General features: G+C 40.9%; 1 pseudogene; it reads right to left on the reverse strand.

Annotated features, from left to right (window-relative positions):
- Positions 1-1773: 1773 nt before the first annotated feature.
- Positions 1774-22573, reverse strand: LOC115812275 (collagen alpha-4(IV) chain-like; annotated as a pseudogene).
- Positions 22574-22903: the final 330 nt, after the last annotated feature.

The following is a 22903-nucleotide window of genomic DNA, read 5'->3' on the forward strand; positions in this document are numbered from 1 at the left end:
AGTATTTTATTGCTCTGTAGTTTTAATTCTTGGTACCACCATTCCTCCTGTTGACCTTTATGTTTAAAACCATTGACGCCTGTACAAAATGTGTTGCCTTGGAGACCAGTGCTCACTGTAACCTGAAGTCACAGTTGAGGTCAAAGGTCACAGATTCAGATTCAATTTATAAAATCAGAAACTAGTTTCTGATTATGAACTGTCACAATTTGAAAGAGAACTACAAGTCATAGTAGCATTGTATGAACTGGATCACATCAAGAAGTTGAAGATGTGTTTTCTGTCTGATAAGTGGTCCAATATGAATTCTCAGTCATGTAGATTCTATAATATAGCAGAGTTTCAGTTTAACCTGAGACTGTTAACAGGCACGCATTGCGAATCCTTGAGCAAGATCCCATTACTGTGTAGACACAGGAGATGAATATGGTGAACAGATGAATTTTAGGATCAAATATACACATTAGACAGACATGTGATCTGTCTCTGATTGCATGTCATCTTCTCATTGCAATAACAGGAGGAAATGGGGAGTATGTCCAAGCTGACAGTTTCTGGCTTGAGTTTTGATGTTTTCCTTGTGATGGCTGTAATATTGTAAAGAGTCGGATAGGGCAGATTCTTAATTAGACATTACTGACAGAAAGGAAATAGGCCAGGGTAGCATTCTTTATAAGCTCGTGATAAAGCGGAGGTTCTGAGATGTTGTTTTACCTGTGTGTATGTGTTTGTGTGTGCCAAGCTACACTGTATGCAGGTCTACTCTGAAATGATTGTTTGACATTCACTTTTCGGTGTCCTCCCCATAGGGCACAGGTTTGAAATGTAATGCTGTACAATCTCTTTGTATGTAAAAAAAATGTGCACTGTGAAAAGGTAGGAAGACTAAGTCCTCTGTCTAATTGCACTGAGTGTTCTCTTATCTGTATAGAAAAAAAAATGTTTTTGCGGAAAGGAAGTTATGCTGATTGTCACAAGGGTTCTTTTTTTTTGAGAGAGAGAAATAAATACGGACTTCAGTCGGCTTTAGAGGGGTATGGAGAAAAAAAATGATGATGTCCTACTTCTTGCTTCCCCACCCCCCCACATTTTTTTTAGCAAAACACCACAATATGGAAATGAAGATATTTTAAAAATACATTATGATTATGGATTAAAATAACTGACAGTTAAGAACAACAGAAAAGCTGTCACATGTATATCCAGAAGGAAACTACCCATACAAATTCATTCATCAGTCACTAATTGTGTTTCACCGCCAGTCATATAGCCATATTGATTCTAAGTCACTGGTAGATATTATCTTTTGCTATCACATAACCCCCCTAAGTGGTCTGCCTTGTAATCTTGCAGTTTGCTTTAGGTGGCATGTTTCTCATGTTTAAACCTCAGGCCAAAGAGTTGGCTTAGTCAAACAGCAACACATAAATCAGTCTCAGAAAAACAAAAAAAACACCAAACAAGCAAGAAAAGACCCACATTTAGCTTAAGGATTGAATCAAAAGAAAGACTCTCTTTCATCTCTGTAGTGCAGCTAGACTATGACATAAAAACTCAGAAATCAGTCATTTACACCTTAATCATTTTCTTATCATAGTTATCTTGTATAAATCCAAGAATTAAACAAACAGAATACTTTACAAAGATCAGTGTTTTATCTCACAATCAGTGATGGATGAAATATCATGGACAGAACTGAGGCATTTACATTTGTAAAGTATTTTCAAAATTGTTGACTGTCCTTGGATTGGTAACACAGGGGTAGCACCTCCTTTACACCTTCATGCACACATGACATCGGCTGGCCTTGTTGCGCTGCTGGTCGGCAAATTTCAGTGTGCCTGGTTCAGGGGCAGCGCCAAACTCCTCGGCCTGAGTCACAGTGGTCAGCCAGAAACTGTAGACGCTGGCAAAATAGTGGCATGTCCCACGTGGGCCCTGGCACTCCACAAATGGATGGGTTCTGAAATCCTTCAGACAGCTGCCCGATGAGGTCAGCGACTGACTACCACCCTCATCACCAGAACCAGTATGCTGGGGGAAGAAAAATAAATCTAAGGGGTTTTTACACATACTCACACATATGGTATTGTACATGCATACACAAACACACACACACGCACCATGAGAAAAGAATAGCCTGTCCATAGACTCTTCCAATTGGAGGGACAGATGGGGATATTGGTTCCCTGGCTGTGAACTGCTACGGCTGGTGCAGGTGCATCGCACACAACGCAGCGGCTAATGTACTGACTGATCTCAGTGCCTGAGACTGGCATCATTGGCAGTGGAGCAGTGGTGGAGAGCCAGTAAGACTTATCATTACGACTGGAGTAGTCACATGTAGCTGAGTTACAGTAGGCAAAAGGCATGGTGCTGAAGACCCGCAAACACGAGCCTGCCTGGCCTAAAGATACAGACAGAAGAATGAGATGAATATTGCATTGCACTCAGACATACACACATAAGTACTCTCACAGACATTTATGTGTAAAACACATGCAAAAACACATTCTGACATACAATACTCCTACGCAGCACTGCTTGTGCCTACCAAGGTCCTGTGTATGTGCACTCTCTTGGCCTTCCAAGTACAGCAGACTGTAGCCACTCCACATAAAGGATGTGCCCAGTGGACACTCTGGGTCTGTCACTGACTGACTGTGTATGACTAGCAGAAAGCCAGACTGCACTATTTCAAGAGGCCGAGGGAGACCCTCTGGGCCTGGAGGACCTCGGAGTCCTGGTGATAAACACAACAAGGAGAAAGAGTGGGAGATGGAGGGAGAGAGACATTATTGCAAGAACAATGCAAGGCTTTTTGATTTATTCTAGGGCAATCTTATACCTTGTTCTCCTGCATAGCCTCTTGGTCCAGGGTCGCCAGGATCCCCACGAGTTCCTGGCGTTCCAGGGAGTCCTGGCCGTCCAGGGGGCCCATATGCACCCACCGCACCCTTTGGTCCTGAGAGCGAGGAAGATGATTGATATTACTTTGTAAAAATATGACAGAGAGAGAGAGAGAGAGAGAGAGAGAGAGAGAGACAGAGAGGGAGAAAGAGAGAGAGACAGAGACAGAGACAGAGAGACAGAGCAGGAAGGGGGGTGTAAGGGTGTGGGTGAAAGGTCAAAAATAAATAATGGCAGGAATTCAAGAGGAGAGCTCACCAGGCCGTCCCAGTCTTCCACGAGGCCCACTATCTCCTGCAGGCCCTTGAGGCCCAAGTTCACCCTGGGGTCCTTGTGGTCCTGGAGGATTACGCTCCAGCTTATCACCCAGAATTCTACCTGGAGGACCTTTGAGCCCTACAGAGAACAGAGAGTGAGGTCCGACGTATGAAACACATAATAGGTACCATAATCAAGGGGAGTGCAGAAGAACAGGATGGACAGATGAACAGCTGAGGTGTCAAAAATGTGTTTTTATTCACAGGCTGTATACAAACACAGGGACAGCAGGTTATAATTTGTTGTCACATGCCATGTGTTGTATTTAGTCCCTGAGCAATGGGCAATAAGTCTGGCACCATTTGTAGCAGACACTGATCTATATTGGAGTTTACACTTTACACCGGGGTGTTATTATCAGAAAGCCATGGTATGTACTTAATGCTCAGCTGACTGATTTTTAAGAGAAAATATTTGAGTCATGATGTTTGATGTTGTACATCCATCTCAATACACCACAACTACCTAATGTTTGGGAACAGTTATGGAATGTGTTTGTACCTGTGGTAGTGACAAAGACAGTATAAGTTCTGGACCTTCACACCTGTGTAATTCTTACCATCTTACCATCCTATAGTGTGCCAGCACTTCTTCATTCAGGAGAACAATTTAAGGAGTGAGGATTACTTAGCGCTAACTGTTCAATTTATGAGGTCACCTTCAGCTTACTCTGTTTACGTAAATGATCCAATAAAGAACAGTGAGAAAATGTCCAATGTGAAAAACATTTCATTAGAAAAAATCAACCAATAAAGGACCAGATAAAAGAGAAAAATGAGACCTTGAAATTAAAGGAGAACCAGCTAAATGGAGCAGAGACTTTGCAGAGCCAAACCAAATTTTGTTTTGATGTCAAATAGCTCTTGCAGCACTATATCATAACCTGTCTGCTGTAACTACTGCAGGTTTTTTTTTTTTTAATTTTGAGTCCTAAACTACCTATCCTGAGGCTCATTAAGTTGCCATAAATAACAGTTGAGACACAATTGAGGAAATGAGAGTGTAAAAACAGTTGTGAGGACCTCACAAATGCAATATGTACTGTTCATTTCACTAACTAATTGGAGTAAACCAACACATCACGCAAGACATAGCGATTACAGGGGGACAAATATATGATTCTGATGTACTTGCTTTGATTTATATGAAAGAGTGAGAAAGTCAAGTGGTACTGAAACATAAATGCCAACTGTAACATTGACTTTGTGTGTGGGACAATAATGTCTGTTCAATGCTGTTCACTTGGTTCATCTATTTAATGTATATTCTTCTATTTAATGAGGTCAAAAATCCTCATCAAAAACCCTAAACCATACACTGTCATCATTATCATTACCTGCTCACAAGAAGCGTCAGTGCAAAATTTCTTTTATTATTGGTGAAATAACTGAGAAATCTGAATTCAATTTTGCATGTAGAAATTCCCACATTTCATCTTAGAACACAGATCATGTAAGCTGGGGGTGTCGCATTTGTGTAAAAATATGACACCCTAACCTTTATCTCCTGGACTTCCTTTGTTGCCCTTGAGGCCATGGGGGGCACCTCTGCCTATCACACCTGGTAATCCTGGAAGACCATTCAAACCTGGAAGTCCTCTGATTCCTGGATGTAAGAAAGACAGCATATTTCAAGTTGGCTGTCTATTTCCATTGAACAACAGAGAAAAGCTTTGATCCTGAAATGCTGGGAAAAGCAAATTTTCTAATACAGAGTTCCATTGGAAGATTTTGTTTTACTGGTTTCCTTGTGTTCCTCAGATGTATACATGTTTTGTGGTAGTGTTCACCAGTGAGATTTTAACTGGAATGGAAATGAACTTAACCTCTCAGTACAGAGTTTCTAATAGTGTTGCAATTTGGTTAGTGAAAATGAATGTGCTGGTGACAACCAGTGAAAAAAAACTTTCACAGATCGTTGAGGAATTAGCAGTGTTCCTTACCTTTTGGTCCTGGCACTGCATACCCAGGGGGCCCTGGTGGTCCCAAAGGACCCCTGCTCCCCTTCCTTCCTGGACGTCCTGGTGGACCTGGGGCACCCCACTCTCCTGGATAGGCTTCTGTGAAACCTGGAAGTCCAATTTCCCCTGGTAGCCCTGACAGCAATTACAAAAAACACAATCAAAGATCAGCTGTTACACACAACCACCACCACACACAAAGGTGCATGAAAACAACTGTTCAAGCACTCATATGACTGCATAAATGCTGCCCCACAGCCCCCGACCATACTTCTCCAATTTAATTATTACAACCTGGCAATCCATCTTGCCCATGATGGCCAGCTTCTCCAGGAGGTCCTTGAATTAACTGATCACAATTACTGCCTGGGGCACCAGGAGGTCCAGGGCGCCCTGGGAGTCCTTAAAAAGAAACGAAGAAACGTGCTGACAAAACCACAAGAACTGTCACAGAATGGCACCCATTTGGGAATAAACCTGGAAAGTGGCTGAGAGATAGCTGGATGTTAACCACTTAAAAAGGTGCAGGCAATCCATTTGCAAAGATAAAGACCAAGGCTGATGTACAATCAATGAAACCTTTACTCGCAACCCTGGCAAAAAATATTGGCACAAGTCAAAATCAAAAATTAAAGTAAAAGGGTCAAAACAGTCTCGAGGCACAGGGGAAGGAAGAAACAGAACTTACTAAACACATGAGTACTCTGACTTCAAAACTAGGCAAAGAACAGAACTCTGGGCCAAGCTTATGTGGAGAAAAACACAGGTGTAAAAAAACTATTTCTAATTAGGCAAGTCAAAGGTCTAAACACTAAGCACAGAAACTAGGTCACCCTATGGTGACCCACTGAGGTAGTCCCAGCCAGAACTCTTACAAACTGTAGAAGTTTTATGTGCAGCTACAATTATTGGTCAGTGACATTTTGGTCAGTGACTGTAAGTGGACAAACATATACAGTATACATGGCAGTTCAATGTATATTTCAGACTTTTCCTGTTTAAGTCCTCTACTCCATGGACAAGGAGAGAGTAAGAAGCTAGCAAACAAAAATGATCAGATACCAGCTAAAGCCAATCAGTGGATCAGCAGTGGCTCCCATGGTGTAAACCTGCTTCTACTAATGCCATAAAAATTTAAACCATTAAATATCTTGGTGACATTTGACTTCCAGACCTGGGTCTCCAGGTTGGCCTTTCTGGCCTTTGTGTGCTGGGTAGGTGCCTCCTGGGGGTCCCGGTCTTCCTCGAGGGCCCTTATCTCCAGGGGGGCCTCTTGATCCTGGTGGGCCAGGTATACCTGCAGCTGAGAGTAAGAGAGCATGTATCTTTACATGGAGATAAGGAGCATAAGCTTAAGCAAGTTGTGGATACATGTGAATCTGTGATACAAAAAATAAAATGTCTCAAACTCATATTTTTTTCACCTGTAGAGCCCTTTTGCCCCTTTGGACCTGGCAGACCGTTCAGACCAGGTAAACCTGGAGGTCCAGGAATACCTGTGGATGTGTCAAACAGTAATCAATAAGATATGAATGAAGATAAAGGTAAAAAGAGCTCTTAAATTTCACTTAGTTCTGTTCTAATTGAAAACAAGCTAACAATCCAGTTTCTTTTTCTGAGTTGTTAGAAGGGGTCTTTTTGCACCTTTTGGCCCAGGTGGTCCAGGGTCACCACTGGGGCCTGGTAATCCAATAAGACCTGGTGGACCCGGAGGACTTTGACGGTGAGGACCTGGAGGGCCAGGGCTGCCTGGTTCAGAGACAATCATAAACACAGTGATTATGAAGTTCAAATGCAAAAACTATGACATGTTTTGACAGGATAAAGGAGAGGACATTACCACGGGGACCTTGTGGACCAGGTATTCCTGGAGGACCTGGGGGGCCAGGGTGCCCATTTAGCCCCTGATAGCCAGGGTCCCCTGTGTCTCCTGGATCCCCAAGTTCAGCTGCAGGAAAGGAAAGACCATACTTCAGCTCACCACAAGACAAATCAACTGAATAACACATTCTTCTGTACTTTAATGCAAAGCTACATTTTCACAGATGTTAACCTGTTCAATGACAGATTATTTAATCAGATGATCTATGTTAGCTACAAACTCACCATCACATTCTGCGTAAAACAAGGTCAAGAGCCGCACATGGATATGTAATGAGAGGGAAAAAGTTAGCATAAAAAGCTTTTGCCAAGCAATGTCAACTCTCTGATTTAGCATTTAGCATTTTTGAGAATAACCTGCCTTTAGGTCCACTATTTCCCTTCTCTCCTTTAGGTCCAGGTAGGCCTGGAAATCCAAATGAGTCCCCTGGGTCACCTATTATCAAGACAAGTGAACATTGAATCTCTAACAGATTACATCCCAGAGCCACTATTGTCCAGCTAACTCACTAAGCTTTTTCTGAACCATGGTACTCTTAGGCCTGTGGGGATTAAATACGGGTGGTGGAAACGAGAAATTTTGCATTGTAATGGACACTATTGTTTTATTACAGTGTGTAACATTTGAAGTTGTTCAAAGGCAATTTTATGTCACCCTCTAAATTTGGAACTTTAAATGGTTCATTCTTTCTTTTACAATGACTATACTGTTGAGGTTAAACGACAATTGGAATTTTAACCAACGATACGCAAGAATGTAACATAAAGAATTAGTGACCATGCTTACATCATTGTGCATATTTAACACAGCTCCACAAGGGCTTCCTACCATATCCACCTGTGGCCTATTGATTCAGAACTCCATCACCTTACCCTTTGGGCCAGGGGTGCCTCGGATGCCAGGGGCACCAGGAGATCCCGGGTAACCTGGATCACCCTGGATGAAACATGACCACCCAAAAAGATGCCAAAATGCAAAAATATTCTTACATTTTCATACACTTAGCCAGCTTTCTTCTCTCTAGTATCTCTTTCGACTTCTCTTTATCATTTATACATGCAATCAATACATATCTACTGCATGATCAACGGTATATCCAACTTTATATAATCATAATCATACTTTGTATACACACACACACACACACACACATATATATATATATATATCTTACACAACAACAATGACATTTGGTGTATCAAAATAAGTGAAGAGTTTACTTTATCCCCAGACACTCCAGGGAATCCTATATTTCCAGGATATCCTTTGAGTCCAGGTGGCCCAGGAGGTCCAGGTAGGCCATTTCTGCCAGGTAACCCACGGTGTCCTTTCAAGAGTCCTGGTGTACCATGTAGTCCATCAAGCCCTGGGCGACCAGGGTTTCCTTGTAAGCCCTTATCACCTACATACAATCAAAACACCAAGAAAAGGGGCAAGGTTTAAACTCCACATGTACATTAAACCTCACAGCCACGTAAACACTATGTGACAGCCTTTTAAACACGTCAACCTGACTGCAGTGAAAGTACTGTAATTTGACAAGGGATGTTCCCCTTCTCTGTTCTCACCTCTGGGTCCTACAAATCCCTTTGGTCCAGGAGGTCCTGCTGCCCCTTTTGAACCTTTTACTTTTGTGATATTATGGTCACCTGGAGGTCCTGGAGGACCTCTACTTCCTAAATAGGTAAATTACCAAATGAGAGCAGGAACAAGCACAGAAGTACAAAAGCACTAAAGAGGTATTTAGCAATGTAGAACATGATAGCATGATTATTACAGCTGTAACTAATGCTACTACTGCTACCATTACTACTACTATTATTATTACTAATACTAGTATTATTACTACAGCTAGTCTTCTTTGTCATCATCATCATCATCATCATCACCATCATCACCATCATCATTGTTAACCACCTTACACACAAACAGGGGTAGGGCTTTTCAGAAGTTTTTCAGAAAGCAAAATTGACAGAAAAAAAATATATGTGAATTATGGACAAGAAATAACAATGAAAAAATGGACAACAACTGAATGAAGATAAATAAATAAATCACACTCTATATCAGTAATAATATATAAATTAGTAATGAAGCAGATCACAAATCCAGTATGACTACAATTAAAATTAAGATTAATGATGAGCAACCAGATAAACTACATAGCAAAAACAACATATATTTAATTAGACCAAAACTGAAAAGGTGGATTTTGAGGTGCTTCTTTTATGTTTTATGTTTAAGACCTTTTTCTTGAAATTTCAAGGGAAGTGTTTAGCTTCTTTAAATCATGAACGTAAAAAGATTCTTTTATAATGCAATTGAGTCACAGGTAATTTATCACTTGCACAATACATTGTTTTGTGAAATACTGAATAAAGCACTCAGGTGGTAATCTGTTCAGGTATTTGCAGACAAGTACAAGAAAGCAGAAAAAATAAATGAAACAAGTTAACAAAATATAGTCAGCTTAGATGTAATGTGTTCTCTCTTCCATTAAAATTGAGCTAAAAGCTGTGCCTTGGCAACCTAGTAAATGGTGCATTACAGAAGTCAGTGCAACAAGGAACAAAAACATATGTTAACATCTGGGTGCAACAAGGAACAAAAACATATGTTAACATCTGGGCATCATTCATTCTATGAGAGGTCTTACTGATACTTCTCAGGTGAATATATGAGGGCTCAAAGTACCAAAAAATAATTAGTGAGAATGTGAGAGTGGTGAAAATACACATGAATAAAAAAGCTGATAAGCTGATCGTGTCGTATGATAAACGAGCCGGAAGTAACAAAAATTACTCATGATAAACAATCTGCCTGTCTTGGAAGTTGCTTCAGATAAAAGTGTCTGCTAAGTGAATAAATGTAAATGCAATAAAATGACTAGTTATCACTTTAATTTTCATTTCAAATGCATTTTCACCAACTCCATTTTCATCAGCTCTTTCCGTTACTTCCACACCTCACAGAAAAAGTCTTCTCACTGACACTGTCATGATGGATTTAAAATTAAGGGAACCCCTAGTTACATCCCAATACGCATGCTTTGTAGAGTCTGAGGGTCTCTTCTTACATTACCTTATATTTATTCATTTTGCAGAAGCTTTTATCCCAAGTAACTTCCAGTACAGGCAGGTTACTAAAGCAAGCAAATAACCATTGAGGAGATGATTGTTGTATAAGTGCCACCGCTGTAAGTTTTTTTATTAGGCTTGATACACGCGCAAGTAAGTTAAAGGAAAATAACAGAGTGAGCTACAAGTGATATAAACTATTGTGCACTTTTTTGCTTTTGAGAACCCATTATTATGACTTCAGGGTAATCATGCAATTGTAGGAAACTGCAGTTCTTTTTCTTAGGCACAATTTAGACATACATAGACATAGCATAGACTTTGGTTGTGTACCTTTGGGACCTGCAGATCCAGGCTCTCCAGGTGAGCCTTTCTGCCCGTCATTGCCCCTCACTCCAGGTCTCCCAGGAGGTCCCAGTGCACCAGGCTTTCCTGGCAGCCCAGGGGATCTATTCAATCCAGGGAGTCCCCTAGCCCCTGCAAAGAAACATGTTTGAATATAAAAAGGCTTTAAAATTTTACAAAAATATGAGTAAAATGATTTTTATAAATTATTGGTATTCCTAAGATGCCATTTGATTTTTAAAACTAAGGTTATAGACTTTGATGTCACCTAACAAAAAATCCTCACCTTTCACTCCTGGTGATCCTGGTGTCCCTGGGTCACCAGGCAGTCCACTGAAACCAGTAGGTCCACCAGGAGCAGGGAGGCCAGGGGGACCAGGAGCCCCTGGAGGTCCCCTAAGTCCATATCCAAGATGACCCTCTTGACCTCTTTCTCCTTTGTCTCCTTTGTAACCTTAGAGGTGAAAAACAGGCAAAGTAATATTAGGACTGGCTAAAATTCTCAGTGTCATATTACCCTTCATATCACATGAGAAAGTTTCTTAAACTGTGACAGGAATCAACCAAAATCTGAGCCAGAAAATGATTAACAACTATAGTTAGAAACACTAGAATCACAGTAAAACGTAAACTGTTTTTTTTCCTGAAGTGGTTCTACTGATTTTAATCATCATGTTAGGCCCATATTTCATCTGTACATCATGCATGTAGTATTTTAATATTTGCTGGGTATTGGATTAAATGTTAATATCTTTAGTATATCAATATTGAATAATATAATAATAATATAATTTGGTTTGCAACACTGGATAATAAACAGTACTGACCTCAACAACTTACTGATCCAGGCTCTGTGAAGGCTGAAGTAATGTCATGCAAGTGTTACTCTCAGTTCAACTTCAAAAAAAGTTGACTAAGCAGTTATTATGAAAGGACCCACAAAATCTTTGTGTGATCCAAAATGCGTAGCATTACCTTGTGGACCAGGAGGTCCCTGACGTCCAGCCACACCAGGTGGGCCAGGAAAACCTGTATGACAATAATCAAGAACCAGCCCTGGTGGTCCAGGTGGGCCTCGACTCCCGACATCTCCCTGTGGCCCTCTGCGGCCCGGCTCTCCTGGACAGCGTGTTTCCCCTGTGTAGACATTACTTGGTGTTCAAGTTCAAGCCAGCAAAAATTTGAAATACATCATTCAGCACAACCAATGCATCATTCTGGGGAAAGCTGAGATGTAGAATAACCTTTCATTCCCACAATAAATATCAACTATTAAAAGTATCAAGTGGCTTTAAACACCATTTAATATAATTACACAAAATTTACCTGCTGGTCCAGGAGAACCTGGCAGTCCATGGCTACCTTTAAGTCCTGATATCCCAGGAAAGCCTCTTGGTCCTGGCGATCCAGGTCTACCATTTCTATGATCCCCAGGAGGACCTTTGAGCCCCACTGGGCCTGTTTGTCCCGGTGAACCAGGTAATCCATCATAGGATGGTCCAAGACAGCCTGGATCACCTGGATCACCTGGTAAGCCATGTGGCCCTGTGCAAAGGAACATACAAACACTTCTATATACAAACTGCTGATATTTATGACTGATCATTAGACCAAACCAACAAACTAAACCACTGACCCTGTGGTCCTCTGTCCCCAGCCCTCCCATCATCTCCTCTTTCGCCTTTGGCTCCAGGTATCCCTGCAGGACCTGGGCTTCCAGGAGGTCCTTGCCACCCAGGAGAACCTAATTAACATCAGTCAAAAGTAGGTCACACTGTACCATCTAGTTTAGCAAAATACTTCCCAACTGTGAAATGAGCAAGACTAAAGTTCACCTGGAAAACCATTGTCACCCTTGGGGCCAGGGGGGCCTGAAATACCGGGACAGCATGGGAATCCATCACCTGATTAGACATAAAAATATTTTCACAGAAACGGGATATTGTGCCGCAAACATTGTCATTTTCTTTGCAGTTTTCAGCAGTAGCAACTATTGCATGGCTATTTAAAGTTTTGACTACCTGACAACTATTTCTCAGCTATTTAAAAGTTTGTACAGAAACACACCTGGGGGACCGGGAGTTCCTGGAAAGCCTATGCGCCCAGGTGGTCCCTCTTCCCCTGGTAGCCCAGGTACTCCCTTGTTGCCCTGAATGCTTGAACCCGGAGGGCCTTCTGGCCCAGGGTAACCCTTTGGCCCCCTTTCTCCAGGACATCCTTTGTCTCCTCTATCTCCTGGATAACCATCTCCCTGGGGATAAACAGGGAAAAAAAATGAAATGTGAGGACAAAATAGAAATTCCCAGATTATTCCTTCAGTGTACACTCCATAAAACCTCTCACTCATACGACCAACACAAAAAATTACTTTAATAACATCTTAATCATAGTGACTGAGAACAGACTTACTGGTGGTCCAGGGTCACCAACAAGACCTGGTGCTCCTGGGAACCCAGTTGAACCAGTGGCTCCTGGTGGTCCTTGGACTCCAAGACTGCCTTCATCACCCTTTAAACCTTTTTACATAGGCCACAATCTTACTGTGATATATAACAAATTTTGACAAAGATGCAAAATGATTGATCAAATGAAAGAATATATATTATTATAGTACATTATAACAGCTACCATTTATGTCTTACCCATATATGTTATAACAGTCCAGTATAACAGCTATCACTGATATCTCACCCTTAATCGTGGAGACATATGAATCTCCTTTCTGACCTTTGATGCCCTTGGAACCAGGTAAGCCAGGAACTCCCTAGAAAAAAAATCTCATATATACATAACTCATATTCTTTAGGGCAAAACGTAGCCACCAAGAGCATATAATTGTGTTACAACTGTTACATGAACATTTTTGTGTTCTTGTTCCTGTGCAACATTTAAAAAAACCCCACTAACAAACAAACAAACAAGCAAATAAAACTCTTACAATAGACCAATATGGCAATTGGTGCATGAGGAATAGGATAAACAATGTTCCCTTTTTTGTGATTTCACATGTTATGCAGTCAGGATGGGTCCATCTCTCCTTCCCAACTCCACCCCCATTGAACTCCCATCAAAACATCCCTGTTTGACTCCTTCTCCTAGTCTTTCCTTTCATTCTCTTAGTGTTTCTGTCTCCTTTCTTCTGATAATAGAATAGCACCTAAGCTCTATACATGCCAGGCAGAGGATGTGATCCCCCTTTCAAGTCTTGTTTTCTCCCGTTCCTTCCTACCACAGCCAAATGGAGCTTGCTCTCGCTACTCTCACCCTAGGCTTGCTCAGGTCTGGTATCCTGTGTAGACTCTTTATGACAAATTCTATTTTTAAAATCTCTATACAAACAAATTTGAATTAAATCGAATTGCATTATGCATTCATGAGTCCATTTCAATTTTACATGCATTTATAGTGTTCAGTGCTAAAATAGTTTAGATAGGAGGATGAGAGTCCAAGAACACAATCAGTACATGTGAGAGCACATAAACATTGTGGTCTTTACCAATAGGGATTGGCTGCGGAATATTTGTCAGCGAGAATGAAGGTTCCATCATGTCTGTTTTATTGGGCCAGTAAATGAAGCTGCCATTTCCCCAAGGGCTAAAGAGCCACACACACAGACTGTTGGTTGGTTGTCAGCAAAAGGCAAGCCTCTCAAGAGTATGAGAGAGAACAGTTGGACAGCTGTTAGAGAGTTGTTTCCATCTTTGATTTGTCTAGTTTGTCCAGATTTGTCTAGTTTGTTTGTTATAAGCCCAGTGAGGGACCTTGATTTTCAGCTGATTTTGTTAACTTTTGGACAAATAAATGGCCTGTTTTGATCTGCTTTTTTTATCTGTCTCCAGATCTCTGATATTGCATCTGGACTTACATTTGGACCAACTGGTCCTGTATCACCTTGAGGTCCTGGATCTCCCCTCTCTCCTCTGCTCCCAGGAAGCCCTGGGTGGCCCTGTAGCCCAAGTGGGCCAAGAGGACCGGGGGGCCCCGAACCAACTGACCCACAAAGACAGTCCCCTGGACAGCCTGAGGAATAAATATAGATATTAAACATTAACATATTCACAAATATGGGCAGTCATAAACACATACAAACACAAGCATGTTAACACACCTTTTTGTCCTTTGTTTCCTCTAAGGCCTGGAGGTCCTAAGCCCCCATCCTCCCCAGGTACACCCGGCGAACCAGGTTGGCAATGGCCTGAAAAAGAACAGGCTGAATAAAAAAAAAATCAAAACAAAACAATCTAAAATAGATAATATTTCTTTATATTATATTATTTCTATTTAGATTACACTGTAATATTATTTGAGTTCTTGGGCAAATAGTTATGAAACAGGTCATAGCACAAATCTGCAACAGATAGATTCAGCTCAACACTATAAGCTAGGAGCCACGTGGCATATAGCACATCAGACAATGATGACAATTCCCAGCGAGAAGGTTATGTTGTGGAGAGATATTGCATGAAAGAAATGATTGAAAAGATCTTAATAATAATAATAATAATAATAATAATAATAATGATAATAATAATTGCTGTACATCTGGAAAATCATCCAGTGCATGAGCTTGCAATAGATTAGTATGCATTAGTATACATCATAATACATTAGTATTATGTCCCCCTAAGACATAATACTAATGCATCAAAAACATAGGGTAAGTTTACTGAATATACTGATTGGACAGCTGTCCTACTGAATAACTGCGTATGCAAAAGAAGAATGATTCCAGGTTAGGATAGTTGTTTTTCGATACCTGGAGGACCAGGGGGACCTCTAACTCCTTTGAGCCCAGGGGGACCAGGTAATCCTGGTTGTCCTGCTATGAGCTCTCCATTGTCTAACAAGCCTGGTTCTCCTTTGTACCCCTTAGGCCCTACAGGACCTTGAGATCCTGGTGGACCAGATGGACCTGGGGCAATAATGAACAGAATCGGTATTCAAATGAAATTAGTGTTAAAATTGAACCAGGCGTCATGTGACAACTGCGTCTCAAACAATGTTTCTCATACCATGTAATCTGTGATTTCTGGGACTGTACCTGAGTCAAAATTTTGTCAGTCAAATTGGATTTGACTGTTCAATATGAATATTCAACTATTCTTTCTTTTTTTTCATATAGACTATCTGACAATCAGTAAATCCCTTGGAATGAGTTTCAGTGATGATTTGACCACATTAACATAGACTCTAAGGAATTGCTGTAAAACTACAGCCAAATTCTAATAGTGATGTACTGTATTCCAAAATACTGTGAAATACTGTAAAGTCTGATGCTTTCTTGGAGCCAAAACAAGACTGACTGCTAACAGCAGGTTACCGTTACATTTGACGGGACAATGCAATATTTTCTTTTTTACAGTTGTAGAGTAGTGAGCCAGATGCAACAATCGACTTTCAATCATCATTCATCCTCCTGTCTAGAAACCAACAAAAAGCTCCGTAACATACTGAGAAATTAAAATTACTTTTGAGAATCTGGTTAGCCTAGTTTACCAACCACTCCACCTCAGGTTTCAGCCTCTCTCATTAGCTAACCACCAGCGCATGTTGTCACGTGGCTTTTTTTTTTTTAGCAAGTGCACCAGCTAGCCCTGCTAGAATATAAAAACATATTTATTATTCCCTTCATTTATAATTCCTCACTGAAATGTAATCCCTGTGCATTTTTGTAAGATTCTATCTGTTTTATCCTGTTATTGTAATGCACACTGACTGACACAAAAACAAACAAACAAAAAAACCCCAAACAAACAAACAAACAAACAAACAAACAGAAGAAGCGACTGCTCGACTTGAAGAATCTCAGTCAACTGATGGGTCTCCGACTGATGATTCGACTCATCCACTTTCAGAGGGCAGCCCTAGTGATTTCTGATAAAGATTTTTCATTTTGCCTTTATCCTTTAAATTCTGTTTCAATGTTCTTCTTGACAGTTCAAGTTTAATCTCGAAATTTCAAGTTTATTCATGAAATTAACTCTGAGATTAAAGTAAAAATTTGAAGAATAAAAGTGAAATTTTTATTTGAATCTCAAACTACAATTGTTATTTTTTTTATCTCCCCTATTAGCCTTAAAACTCTTCCTTAGTAATACACACATCCACAATGGAAGAAATATGTTCTCCTATAGTTTATAAAACTTGTACAAACATGACTTGAATGCCTTCTTGTAACCACACAACAGACTTTTTAATGGGAAGAAAAAAAAGGTGAAGAAAAAAAGATGGTGAAGGACAGAGGAAGGATGAAGGTTAATTAACCTGGTAGACTCTGTCCAGGAAACCCAGGGAGGCCTGGATAGCCCATTATCCCAAAGTCTCCTGGGGGCCCTCGTGGTCCTGGGAGTCCGGGATCACCGGAATCACCTGGAAGACATCCTAAAAAATATCTGTAAAAGTATCATGAACTCTTAAATGAACCCTTAAGTGATCCACTAGACTCAAACATCCATATGATATGAACATCAGCCTCATTACCATACACCTGCTGGGCTTAGACATGCTCACATACAGCACATAGCTTTAATTAAGATGGACAGAAATGCCCAGATATTCTCACCTGCCAGAGAAGAGTTGGCATATGTTGGGAGCCCTTTTGGACCTGGATCCCCTGTCAGACCCTATGAGAGATCCTAGTGAGTGGCTGCATCCTGTGGTTTGAGATCATTGTGTGAAACAGGTGGAATCGTTAGCTGCTGCATGTGGCTTACCTTTGGACCACGGTTGCCAGGCAGACCAGAGAGTCCTGGATCTCCTTGCTGTCCCTGAAGTGGGGAAAAGAGCAGATTGTCATTACATTGTGATATTATGTGAGGTATTTTAAGACAGTAGAATAATCTGTATTTAAAGGGACCATGTGGTTAGCTTCTTTCTACACAACTACAATACATCACCATCCGCTATGAAACTCAGCCACAAGTAAATTTTAGTTGTATGCTACATAAGGGTTTAAAGAATTACTACAAACCCCCCTAAACAACAACTTAAACAACAACAACACACATACCTGTGCACCAGGGAATCCTGCAGGGCCTGGAAGTCCTGGTGAACCCTTGAAAATATGTCAAAGAAAAGTCAGATTTATTATTCATCACACAGGCAACTCATGATACATGCAACTTTGCATATAAATCAAAAAACTGTATGTATACTAATAACATTAGATTGTCAGTGATAAAGTATCACAAGTGTGGGATTTACTGATATAAACAGCACAGCAACAAATGGCAAATTAATTTTTGGATATTAATCTTATTTTAGGACAAATATTTGCAATTTCAAACAGAAATTAGATGGCATGGATTCATGCAGATTTGAAAGTGTAAAAGATGGCCTACTTTGAAAAAAAATGTTCCTGATGAATATTTTTGATGTTTCCTCGCACTACTTACCTGCGATCCAGGATATCCAGGGATTCCCTTTTCTCCTTTAATATCATGGTCCAATACTGCTCCCTGACAATACATTAGCATTAGATGACTTCTGAAACACTGCATTCTCACTGCATTCATAATGCATTCTATTTCTCTTTGTCTCTGTCTCTTTCAGTCTTTCGTACTCACATATATGCACATAGTCCTTGCACAGATATAGGCCTACTTACATTTGTACCATTAGGTCCACAGGGTCCTGTTTCTCCTTTTTCTCCCTAGAGAATGAAACAAACACTGTGAAAACAGTTTTTGGTGAACTGTATTGCATAATTTTGGTGACTGCTGGTTAGTTTCACCTTATTTCCTTTAACGTAGTAGTCGTCAGGAGGCTCGATCAACTCATCAGGTCCAGGAGGACCTGGTGGCCCTTGCTCTCCCTATGAAAAATTTGAAAATGAGTGTGTGAGAGAGAATGATGACATGTTCCTTCTTAACACGCACAGACAGAATAAACAAACTTTTTTTGGTTTGCAAGAAACCACAAGATCAAGTCTCCCCCCCCCCCCCCCCCCCCCCCCCCCTCCAAATTTTCTTGCTTAAGTTCTAATGTTCAAGAACTGTGGATTAAATGTAAAGAATGTGCAGGTGGATGAACTGCATGCTTCCTCCTCTCCATTTGAAAGCACGTGGAGTCAGCGTGGTAAAACTGCTCAGGACCATGGATAGCACTAAGCTGCCAAATTCTCACTAACAACAATGAGAGGAGGACCCTGGACAGCTCCTTAGTCACAAAGACCACAAGGACCTGGCAGTCTTCTCTTCTCTTCTCTTCTCTTCTCTTCTCTTCTCTTCTCTTCTCTTCTCTTCTCTTCTCAGGACCATTACCCAAACTTACTTGTCACATACCCATCTCTGTCCCTCTTTCCCCCGCTTTTCCTCACATGAGGTTCTGTGCACCAAACACCCCATCCAACAAAAGCAAGCACTGAAGTACAAAGGTTAGGTTTATTGCAAATTTGGTTAATGGAGTAGAATGCGGATTGGGATGTAAGCTGGCTGGCTGAGGATGCATGGAGGTAGTGGGTGGTGATGAAGGCAAGGTAGGAGAGTGCAGACGGGACAGAGTGCGTGGATGGAGGTGGGCAGAGGCAGACCGGGGGTGGGGGGGCTGCCGACAAGGCAGACATGTGAGAAGCAGGCAGGCAAGTAAACGTGATCCTAAACTTCAGGAGACAGTAATTAGAACAATTACTAACAAACAAGAGCTAGTTAAAATGCATAGTTCCAATGGCCGGAAAACAAGCTCTACCAAATTGGCTGAGGCAACGAACTGGCGGTGAGTGGATGAAAAACCAGGCTATATATGTAGCTGAGTAGACTGGGTCGATGGGTTGCAGGGACACCAGCAGATCTGCAATCAGGAGGGAGCGCCTCGCCCACATGCAGACACACACAGACAGACAGACAACAGGGGGAGCACGGGAGACGCAAGCAAGAGGAAAAAACTAGAAGAACAGGGAAAAAACTAGAAATGCAGCCATGACAGTGACACTTATTTCCACAATTTCCATTAAAAACCTCTCGGGACAATGACACCATTAAATATCTGTTTGGAAATTTTTGTGCACCTTTCCAGACTTAAATCATCCTGCTGTGGCACTAAATTAATGGAAGTACCTTTTCATTCTTTTGCAATGGCTACCTGGTCTCATGAAATAGATTCGAGAATACTGACATAGGGACATAATTGTTTTACATTATTTTTGTGTCTGTGGAAAACATAATTTAATGTTACTGCAATTCCACGCTCCGTCCATTGGTAGCCGCTATTGCTCTCTTCTTAGTTTTCATTTACATTCAGTGTGATCTTGTTTATACTATTCCGTTAAAAAAAATGTCATGAACCCGGTTTCATGAAAAAAAAAAAAACTACCCGTGGTTAAAGTTAGGGTTAGGGACAATAAGGTTGCACGATGTATGCATTATTTTTTTTAATTGACATTTCATTCAGTTATGAAAGGAACGTTTCATGGCTAATGTATCAAATACTGATGTTTTCCAAAGGTCAGTTCTTGATGACTTTTCATGAGATGAAGGTACAGAGGCCAATTTATAAGTGTGGAGCAATGTTTAGCATACTTCAGTTATCCTTTTCAACGCCAGCTATCCTTATGTTCTCACCTCATCCCCTTTTTGTCCAGGTAGGCCTCTGCCAACTTCACCCTGGTAACAAAGACATATTTTTTCACTATTCAGTGACCATCAGTGTTTGGATATAAAATACCAAGAGATATATGAGAGAGGCAGCTGCCGAAGCTCTGGGTTGTTAATATTTCCTAAAGATGTTTTTGGTGTGTATATGGTCTGAATGTGTCAGTGTCCTGTGACAATGAATTTATGGGTTTCTCGAGTGGGCTTGTGTGTATGGACTAGTGTACATGCGCGCATGTGTACAAGTGTACATGCATGTGTTTGAGTGTGTGTATATCTGTGCATGTTTGTGTGTGCGCACGTGTGTGTATGTGTGTGTGTGTGTGTGTGTCTGTCTGTAGACCAATTTATACTTCTACGTCAAATCTACGCCATAGATACGTCATAGGCTTTGCGTAGCCACTTACCCTACGCTGTAGCCTATGCTGTAGCCTACGCTATAGCCTACACCATAGCCTGACGTGCACCTCCCTACAAATGTAACTACGCGTCGCTGCAACGTGTGTCGAAGCAGACCACAACAACTGTGATTGGTCCACTTGGTAGCATCACCCTCCTTCTGCTCAATCGGTTCAATGGTCGTACACACCATCTCCTCCGATGTCTTCTCTCTTTACTGTGTTGCAGTAATTTCAGTAAAAGTAACTGTTGTTCAATATTTATTAGCTCCAACTCCAAAATGATCCACTCAGTTGCAGTCGCAATTTTTGGCAAAATTGCGAACTGAGTGCTCATTATGTTGAGAGCTCCGTTTGTTCCTCAAAGTTTAGAAACTAGTCCTTCTTTGTTTCACAGATATTGCTGTGCAAGCACTGAAATCCAACTTTTTATTTAACATTATCCTCGCAATCGTTTGTAATGCACGAAGAAAATCAACACAGTGGCACAGAAATCCCACCACAAACTGGCGATTTGGTGATGTGATTACAGAGTGCCGCAGACACGCTACAGAGAAGTATAAATGCTCACAACAGCGTAGGCCACTTGCATAGGTTCCGCGTAGAGCCTACACAGAAGTATAAATCAGCCTTGTATGTGTGTGTATGTGTGCGTGTGTGTGTGTCTGTCTCTGTGTGTGCATGTCTTTGTGTGTGTGTGTGTGTGTGTGTGTGTACATGTGCATCACTCACTGATGGTCCTTGAGGCCCAGGAGCACCTGCTGGACCCTTGGGAAAGAATAATACTAATTTTAGAACTAGCAGTAATGACCAATGAAGTAACTGACCAACAAACATATAATGCAGCATTCACCAGCAGTGTAAAAGGTGACCTATAGAGAATGTAACAGGTCTGAATACGGCATGCAAACATGATTGGAACAAGCAGGAATGTTTTAGGAAATCAAAATCATTATTTACTCTGTAGCCCTTGGGGCCAGGAAGCCCCTTAATGCCTGGAGGCCCATCCTGGCCAGGGAGTCCCTTGAAAGAGAGTGGTATATGGACTTAATAAGTACAGCAATAATTATAATTAATATAGCACCTATGTAAACTGATCATATACTGTACTTGTGGAATAGAGACAGAGACAGTGAAACTATCAAATGTAGCTGACAGCACATACAGATGCACAAATTTCACAAGATCATAAAACAGTTAGGAAAAGATTGTAAAATGATCTTCAACGTACAGGTAAACCAGGTGCTCCATCTTTCCCACGTTCTCCCTGTGAAATATGAATCATTGTGACCATACATTCACCTGAACATGAGCATGTCACCAAGCAGACACATTTTTTTTCATGTGAAATCATTCTTGCATGTGATACCTTATTACCTCATTCTTAGCCATGTATCTTTATGCTGTAAGACCATATACTGGACAAAATGTACAGAAAATTGTACTCTGTTAAGTCTTGTACTAATTTTATTTTTACACTAATGGTTGTTGTTGTTGTTATTATTACTATTGGTATTTAACTACAACAAAAGAAACAACATCAACAGTACTACAACTACTACTATTACTAATAATAATTATTATCACAATTCGAAATTAAATTCCAATTATACATAATAATACATACATAGTAATATACATAATAATAATTGTTATTATTATTGGGGAGTGTACCGGAGGTCCAAATGGTGCTGCAGAGTACCTGGGGTCCCCTTTGAGTCCCTTCTGTCCTGGTAATCCCTAAAAATCAAACAGATTGACTCAAAATTTGGGAATACCTGCATCAACCTTCATATATTTAAAACTTGTCCCTGGCTCTGATGGTGCCTGAACTGCAAAACCAAGATATGTCAGTTATATGGGGCATGGAATAATGTTCATGTCAGGCCCATATCATTAGCTAAATAGACAAGTAATAAAAAAAAAATGATTCTGTTGGCTCTTTTATCTCATTAGTCAATGATGTGTCAATCATGCCCTTACTGGAGGGCCAGGTAATCCTTTGAATCCAGGTAGCCCAGGTCGGCCCTGTGTTCCTGTTGTTCCTTTACAGCCATCCAAACCGGGTAGGCCTGGAAGACCCCCTGCACCAACATGACCCTGAAATACACACACACACATACATACACACACATGCGCATGCGTGCACACACACACACACACACACACACACACACACAAAGACACAAAAAAAGAGAGTGCTGGCTCTTCTGACAAGGTAGCACGCCACACAGTGCACACAAGAAGTTAGTTCAGAGGCCGCACAATAATCAGAAATCCCTTGATATTGTCACTTGTGTCACATGACATTGGTGATACATAGTGGATCTGAACCACAACTTGGTCTTCGGTGAATTTAAAGCAATAAGTTGGTGTAAAAACATAAAGGGGTGAAAAACTGCTTACAGTAAATGACTGCATGACTT

The sequence above is a fragment of the Chanos chanos genome, chromosome 5 (assembly GCF_902362185.1).
Source record: "Chanos chanos chromosome 5, fChaCha1.1, whole genome shotgun sequence".
Lineage (NCBI taxonomy): Eukaryota > Metazoa > Chordata > Actinopteri > Gonorynchiformes > Chanidae > Chanos > Chanos chanos.